Source organism: Pinus tabuliformis, chromosome 6 (genome assembly GCF_031772625.1).
Source record: "Pinus tabuliformis cultivar Carrire ecotype Pingquan chromosome 6, CPIR1, whole genome shotgun sequence".
NCBI classification, from domain to species: Eukaryota; Viridiplantae; Streptophyta; class Pinopsida; order Pinales; family Pinaceae; genus Pinus; species Pinus tabuliformis.
In genome coordinates this window covers 1,079,352,069-1,079,361,041 of record NC_142292.1, presented here as the reverse complement: position 1 = coordinate 1,079,361,041, position 8,973 = coordinate 1,079,352,069, and the positions used below count along the sequence as shown (strand labels likewise).

Below are 8,973 nucleotides of genomic sequence, written 5' to 3'. Positions count from 1 at the left end.
TACCATTATTGAATGGCATATCAATAAGCTAGTTGTTTTGTATGAAATTCTTTAAGTGGGTACTTTCATTATCTAGTTTGATTCTGCCTCCACTTTTTTCCTCCAATTTAGTAATCATGTTGAAGTCACCTCCTGTTATCCAGAGCGGATGTATTCTGGTGGAGTTGAGTAAAGTTAACGTATTCAGAATTGCTAACTTATTCACTGCTTCCTGGGGAAAGTAGACATTGGTGAGATGACCATGTACATTGGTCCCTATAATATGGAAGGTGGCTTGAATGAAATGATGACTCGCATGGATGTTAGTGAGAGTGATAGCTCATTCATCCCATGCTATTGCTAGTCCTCCTGAGGCTCCCAAGGCATCCATTGTGACTGATTGACTGCCTGGCCAAGCTTTGGAGAGAGTTTGGCCAAGTGTGGTAGTATTACATTTTGTCTCTTGCATGAAGAAAATTTGAGGTTTCTCTTGCTGTATCATATTTTTTATCATCATGTACTTCCTATGGCTATTTAACCCTCTTATATTCCAAGATATGAGCTTCATAATTCAATATCGGGGAGGGCACAGTAATACTTTGTTAGCTTGGAATATTTTCTTAAGTCCACCAACATTTCCCCAATGCGGATGGTTCTTTGTAGGTTAGTATTTCTTCCTCGTTTCTTGGTGTCTTTAGGAATATTTTTCCCATCCCATTGACTCCTTGGTTGAATACCTAGAGATCTTTGCCGATGTGCTCTGGAAAGAATAACTTCCAAACTTTCGAGCTGCCTTTCTGGGATTTTGTCAAATTCTTTGTTTCTGCAAGCTTGCTCTAGGCCAAATATGTCCAAATCGCATATGTCTATAATTTTAGGCTCTTCTTCCATATGCTTGGGCTCACTTCTTTCCCCCAAATTGTCCGTAGAAGCATTAGGTTCTTATTGAGAGATGTCAATGTCCATACCATAAGGTTTCCATATTAGAATCACATTGAGAATGGAGGTGGTGATTTCTTTGGTCTGCGAGGGCTTTTGAACGTGCCCTGAGTCTGTGGGATTGAATTTAGAGGGCGACTTAAGTGGCTCTGTGGAGGGCATGGGGGACTCAGAGTCGAGCAATGCAGGTTGAGCCAAAATGTCGAAGCTATTGCTGGTAGAGGGCATTGAGGTATTGACGGGAGGATTTTTAGGGTATGATGCAGGTTTTTTGTGATTCTTTTTTTCGATTGTTTACCTTGGTAAATCCTTCAGAATCAGGTTTCTCTGAGGAGGTATAAGTTGGGGGTTTTACATTTAACGGGAAGTCACGAAAGAGATGGCCATGGGCATGACATTTTCTACATCTGAATGGGACATGTTCATAATCTATTGATTGAATCCACTCAAAATCATCATGATATAGACTTACCGTGTCCGGAAGAGCTTTGCTGAGATGCATGTAGACACAAATGCGGGCATAGGAAGTGTATCTTCTGAGTTTTGTCTCTTCCGCAATTTTTATGAACTCCCCCAAGCCATTTCCAATGTCTTTCAGAGAATCTTCATCCCAATACTCTAGAGGAAGGGAGTATAGACGTATCCATACTGGTGCCCAGCTTAAATCCTCTTTGTCCGGGTTGAATCTTTCAATCCAGTCTCTCAAGTACAGACCCGCAGCATTGAAGAAATAGGGTCCACCATCGATTACCCTATTTTGGTCTTCTATGCAGTTAAAGACCGCCATGAAGAAACCTTTTGGTCCCAGCTGCAGGGTGATGTGCCCTTTTGGTTTCCATTTGGCTGCAATCCATCCCTGCAGGGCTTTCTCCGTGGGCCAGAAGCCAATAAATTTCCCGATTAAAGCATGATCCTTCATGAACTGGATTTGGGTGTTGATCCTTTGACTTGGTAATTCAATCTTTGGTCTTTCTGCTGCAACAGGTTTGCAGGTTGCCGAGGTTGCTTTAGGAACCTCATCGTTTCCTGCATTATCTGTCTGCGTATTCTGGTTTGTTTCCGTTGCTTCCTGTGGCCTTTTCTGTTTGCCTTGGTTTATCTGGTTTGCCTGCTTTGTCCTAATGGTAGTCTGATTCAATACTGATGTCCCTTCATTTCCATTCTGAGTCTGAGGTTCTCTATGAGCACTGGGGGGAGGCTCTGAGTCCCCCCCTCGAAAATTAATCCATGACAAATGTGCTATTCGTTGTCATATGTTATTGCCAGTGGTGCAAAGAAACTGTTGCGGATGCGCCATGGTCTGAGCAGGTCTGTCATTGCAGGGCCTGACAAAACCCTAATCCGCCATAGTTCGCTCCTAGCATCAATTCAATATAAGTAGAATATTAACTTAACCAACAAAGAATTATAGTTAAATAAATTTTACATGGAAGAGGGATTCCTTAGTGAGTTAAATCTAATGTATATAATGGATATACCATTAAATATTGAACTTTAAAATGTAATTGGAAAATGAAGTTCTTATTAGAAATCAAGGCATGATATTCAAATAAAAATACCTGGTTGAGCCTAGAGGCTCATTTTACAGCCCAGTGTGAAGGCGATGTATAACTATGTCCGTGCTCAATTTGCAATGTATAACTATGTCTCAATTTGAAGTTAACAAGTGTCCTCTCAAACTAAAATAAAATATTCTCTAAATAGAAAAGCAATGTCGGTCATAATAAAAAAGAAACATGAATATGTTAAAAGAAAATATTTTAATATTATATATAATAAAATATCTAAGATAAGTTTTGAATAAAATATTTTAATATGAAATAATAATGAAGTATACTTAAAAATATATATCATTCAAGAATACAATTTAAACAATGGAAAATTACACATTATTTTTTTAGCTGTAAAATAAATTCGCAATTGAAGAAATTTGATCCCTCTCGGATCATGTTAGATCCATGCTTAAGATTGATTTATTGTTATTTAAATAACAAAAATAATAATGAGATCTTTTGCAAACTAATCATTATAATAGAATACAAAATAGCATTTAATGACAAGATAAACTTATATAAAAAAGAAAAGATAAGAAAAGTATTTTTACTTACTCTATAAAAAAAATATGCATTAAATGAATTTCATTACAACCACCATAAACCATCACCACAAAGTGGGAAATTAAGCCACATGCTTATGCATGTTAGGTGGTGGCCACACGACCCTTACCATTAAATTTTCTCTCAATTCTAGGGTAGTGGGCACGACCGGCCGTCCGAAATTAAGCCACATGCTTATGCATGTTAGGGGTGGCCACACCACTCTTAGCCTTAAATATTCTCTCGATTCTAGGGTAGTGGGCACTGTCCCTATCCTCCAACTTTTCCAGAGAGTCGCCCCTATAGCAGGAAATACATATATATATATTGAAATATTTTAGTTATTATTCATATTGAATTTTTTTCTTATTATTAATATTTTTTAAATGTTATATATTTATTTTATATTATTAATTAAATAAATTGTACATCTCACTCTTATTATTCTTATCCTCTTCTTATTATTTTTATTAGAAAGCAATTGAATTTTTTTACTTTAATAACTTCATTTTGGATATTGAAATACTTTATTACTATTAACATTAGAATAATATTCTTTTCTTTTTTTAACTTTATATATACATATATAAAAAAAGTTGGTATTGGAATAATTTATTTAATTAATATGAGTATTTAAATAATTTATGTAATTACTATATTGAAATATGTTTAAAATAATAAAAATCATACATTTTTCCACACTTAAAAGTGAAAATATAAGATTTTCTTTACTCTCTTGTTTTTAGAAAATTTGTTTGATGTCTTTTTAAAGTTCATATGAAATTGTGCAACTTCACATGGACATCCAAATATTTTATTTACGGATGAGATGAAGAGTGAAATATTTTTACCACATATCCTTCAAATGGTTGTAACTACCATAGATCCAACTTAACTCTGAATCTACCAAGCACCAAGGGTGATCTCTTGACAGTCAAAATATAATTATTAATTTTATGCTCTTTATTTTATTTTATTTTATTTTTATTTTTAAGTTTATATAAAGTGACTTACTCGAATAGTTTTATTAATAATTATAAATATTATTTTTTGTATTTTATTTTAGTTTTAGTTTATTTTGACCGAGTCAAAATGTTTATAGGATATTAAAACATCTTTACCCTACTGGGATGGAGAGCACTTAGTGAGTACAATGAAAGTGGGATTAATGGAGTTTTATGGTAAATTTAATTAAAACTAGCCAAATATATATATGCTTATTTATTTTTTATCATACTCGAAATTGTTTTTTTTATTAGAGAATATTTTTTATTTTATTTTAAAAGAGACATGTGTCAAATTGAGGTTGAGCACAGAAGGAATCACACATCTCCCTCATACTGGGTTGTAGAATGTGCCTCCCAGCGCAATTATTAACTCCCTCATACTGGGTTGTAGAATGTGCCTCTCAACACAATTATTAACACATCTCCCTCATACTGGGTTGTAGAATATGCCCCTCGTCACAATTATTAACTGTATTGTACGAATTCAACATTCATGGAATATTTTAGAATATATGGTTAGTACTATTAACAAATCAAAGATTGCTATTTATTTCCAAAGTACTTGTACTCTTTTAATTAAATTGACTAATTTAAAAATTCTATATCAAAAAGTGTCATATGAACTAAGTTATAATATTTTCATAAACCATGTTATTGGCCCATGGTATTGTAACAAAACCTATTTACAAACTACCAATCACCATGATAAAATTGGGGTATATATATATATATATATATATATATACTAGCCTAGATCCATCTTAGAGAGAGAACATTTTCACTATAAAAGAGATTTGATCCCTCTAGGGCTTGGTATATACACACACACACTAGCCTGATCCATCGTAGCTGGTCTACCAAACTGAGAGGGATCAAATCTCTTTTCACTATAAAAGAGATTTGATCCCTCTAGGGGCTTAGTAGATCCAAGTTAAGTTGGATCTAGGTTAGTTAAATTATTAATTATAAGTATAATTATGAACACAACTATTACTTTTATGTTTTTTATTTTTATTTTTTTACCAAGTCAAATGTTAAACGTTACAACATCTCTATCATGCTAGGCTAGAGAGAGCATCTCCATGCAATTAATTCTTTTGATTATCAAATCATCATCATCATCATTAATAATAATAATAATAAAATTATCATTTAGTTACTTCTTATGTTTTATCTAACTAGCATAGTTCAATATAACATGAGGTGAGAGGGATCCAATTTCTTCACTTGAAATTTTATTTATTTATTTCTTTATTTTTTTAAGCATACATTATTTAAATGTTTTGTATAGTTAATATTTAAAAAAAATTACTTTTAGATTTTTTATTTTTTATTTTATTTTATCCAACATGAGAAAAATTTCAACTTTGATGACCGACGGATAGGCTTACACATCATACTAGGTTGTAGAGGCGTGTCTATTTTGGAATGGGGCTTCCAAATTTTTAATTTACTTATCAATAATTGTTAGGGGGTGGTAGGGATTTAACCTTCATGAAATATTTTACAATATTCATAGTAATATAGACAAATCAATGGTTGAGATTTATTTGCAAAATGTTAATGTTGTTTTTATCCTTTTAAATTAATTGATAAATTAAAAAAAATGTCATATGAACAAGTGTCATATGGAGTGAGTTGTGATTTTTTGGGCCATGTGGTAAGCCATGGTATTGGCCCATGATATTGTTATAGATTAAGAATCTTCATGTTAAAGTGGAAATAAATCTCCATGATTAAGAATATTGTTCTATTTTTTTATAATGATAATATAGTTAAATAATTTAAAATAAAAATATAATTTAGTTAATTTTTACATTTTAATTTTAATTTTAACAATGTTATATATATTTTAAGTGATTAGATGTTTATTATGTATTGATGAGCATTTATTAACTATTTAATTTATATTACCTTATAAATATATAACATGAAAACCTATAAATAAAACTAACCATGCTCTTATTGTCATTTATCATAAATTACTAGAAACACATAATTATGCTCTTATCGTCATTTATCATAAATTACTAGAAGCACATAATTAGGCCGATAGGCCTTCCTTTGAGTGAGATTTTTGTCTACACTTTGTTTCTCTGCTTGACATCTGTTATATGCTTTTCTGTTTGACATCTGGCAGTAAAAGATATTTACCGATTCATTATCCTCGCCGCACATCACATCTGGCAAGCATGCACTCATCAGGTTACCTGTATTCCCATGTTTCTAATGGCGAACAGGTATCGAATAGGCAAGCATGCACTCATGGATTAGAAAACTGTGAATGCAGATTATCCCAAAAAGGGTGTTGTGTAGCAGAGGATTTTGGTGTATGTTTCCAAGGTTATCTTCTTTTGGCTGTGTTTCTATTTATTATTCATATTTATATTCTTGTAGCGTGTCTGCTGGTTTTTGATGTAAAAAGTTCTGAATTTCATGTCAGATTATTCTTGAATTAGTGAATTCTCTTGGTTTCCTACAGTTTGTGGTTGTTCTTGGGTTAGGATCCATGTTTTATTTCCATTTTAGTTTGTCTCAGAGTATATGTCTGCTTTGATTTCCTATTTTCCTTGTTCTTCAAATTTGTTTTCGAGGGTTTAGTATGGGAAAATCTCCATTTTATTTAAGGCGGTGTGATCGCGATTGCATTGCCTAAAAGTGTTTTTTTTTAAAGAGATTGATAGTAATTTTTTGTTGTGGTTTTGGATTTTATGTTTTGATGTTTAGGCTTTGGTCTTATGATTTAATTCTTGCTCTCTGTGCTGTAGATCGATCTTTTCCTTGAATCATGGCTCGTATGAAGCAAACAGCACGAAAATCTACCGGAGGAAAGGCTTCGAGGAGGCAGCTTGCAACAAAGGTAACGACTTTCCTATATTTCTTCCGTTGAATCTTTGGTGGAGTTAATTCAGGTGTGATGTTTTTATTGTGGCATTTTATTTTGAAGCTCCTTTTTTAAATTAGGCTGCTCGTAAATCTTCTCCCATGACCAGAGGTGTGAAGAAGCCTCCTAGATATCGTTCCGGAACAGTTGCTCTTTGGTATGTACACATAGTTTAAATTTGCTTCAGATTCTATCGATATGTTTACAATGTTTTCTTTATAGTATATGTATCTTATTGCAAATTGTTTAATCGACTGAACAGAGAAATTCGAAAGTATCAGAAGAGCACGGAGTTGCTAATTCGGAAGCTGCCATTTCAAAGGCTTGTGAGGGAAATTGCCCAGGACTTCAAGGTAATGTGTCACCTTTCTCGTTAAAATGTTAGCTTAATTGGTGACCCATTTAAATGAATTGCTTGGTACTCTGTTCTGGCAGTGGTATTTGTCTAATTATTTTGTTTTGTTGTGTTTAGATGGATCTGCGAATTTCAGAGTCATGTTGTCTTGGCACTTTAGGAGGCTGCAGAGGCCTATCTTGTCGGTCTGTTTGAAGATACTAACCTCTGTGCCATACATGTGAAGAGGGTGACCATCATGCCGAAAGACATTCAGCTTGCAAGGCATATCCGTGGGGAAAGGGCCTAGGCCTGTTTTCACGGTGATGATTTGTAAAGGTCGGATTTTTTTGGGGGGAGAATTCTGTAGCATGTACATATATTTGATGAAGGAAGCTTTTTGCAGAAACGCATTGTAGACTGCAGGATTCTGTAATGTCGTATAATTGAAGTTTACGTTGACTACAATGGATATTGTGGATTTATGACTTCTAATTGAATGGGTCGACTCGAGCTAATTGTAGCTGCTTATTAATATGGAACTTTTTGCCATTCGAAGCCATGTTTTTTGAACCCATACTGCATGTTGATGCTTGTTAAGCTCTTCATTATTATATGGTATAATTATTGTTTATCAATGTTTTGGAATTCTTGTTAAGCTCTTCATTATTATATGGTATAATTATTGTTTATCAATGTTTTGGAACCCATACTACATGTTGATGCTTGTTAAGCTCTTCATTATTATATGGTATAATTACTGTTTATCAATGTTGAAGTGTTATATGTGTCTTCATGTATAAATTTAATTTGTTTTTTGGTAAACAACATTCTTCGTGATTTATATTCTGCATTTTCTATTACTTTACACTGATAATATTCTGCACTTTCTATTACTTTTCACTGATAATCGACCACAATACAAGATGTTGTATGACAATGTCTTTTATCAATGTTGAAGTGCTATATGTGTCTTCATGTGTAAAACTAGTTGTTGAACAATAATTTATCCTATCTGCAAGAGAGGGCTGTGCATCTGACAAAATTCTTCATAGTGGAACTTGTTTATATGTTTTTTAATAATTGACTTTGAAGTTTACAAATAGTTGGATGGATTTTATTTGCTAGGCTGAAGCAATTATTCTACAAATCCACTATGGTTGTGAGCAATGAGTATTTATAATTATGTTATTAAATATTTGGATGGATTTTATCAGCAAGGTTGAATCTACTATTTTGTAATGCACAATAGTCTTGCGATGTGTTTGCAAAAATATGTTCTTGAATATTTGCATGGATTTTATCTGTCTGACTGTTTATCTGTCGGACTGAAGTGAGTGATTATGGAATGTTTAGTGGTTGTATCAATTTGTTTGGAAAATTTTGTTTTTGAATACTTGGGAAGAGATTAGTTTGCAATGCACGGTAGTTGTGAGCAATATGTTTGCAAAAGTGCGAGTTGTTGCAATGCTCAGGTGGGAAGTTTCTTTTGGAAAATTGTTTTGCCATTGTTTTTGTGATGGTGCAGTTTTAGCTAGTATTCATTTTTATTCCTTGTGAAATTTTATTCATTCTTTCCATATGGCCAATTCATTGTCAGTTTGTTAAATTTTATTCATTCTTTCCATATGGCCAATTCATTGTCAGTTTGTTGTTGCTGTCTCGTCGTGGCCACACTCGGCGAGCCACAATGTGGCTAACTCATTATTGTCAATTTAGTGCATCTTGGCCACT

General features: G+C 33.2%; 1 pseudogene; it reads left to right on the top strand.

Annotated features, from left to right (window-relative positions):
* The first annotated feature begins 6,809 nt into the window (after nucleotides 1–6,809).
* Nucleotides 6,810–7,549, top strand: LOC149262654 (histone H3.3-like; annotated as a pseudogene).
* Nucleotides 7,550–8,973: the final 1,424 nt, after the last annotated feature.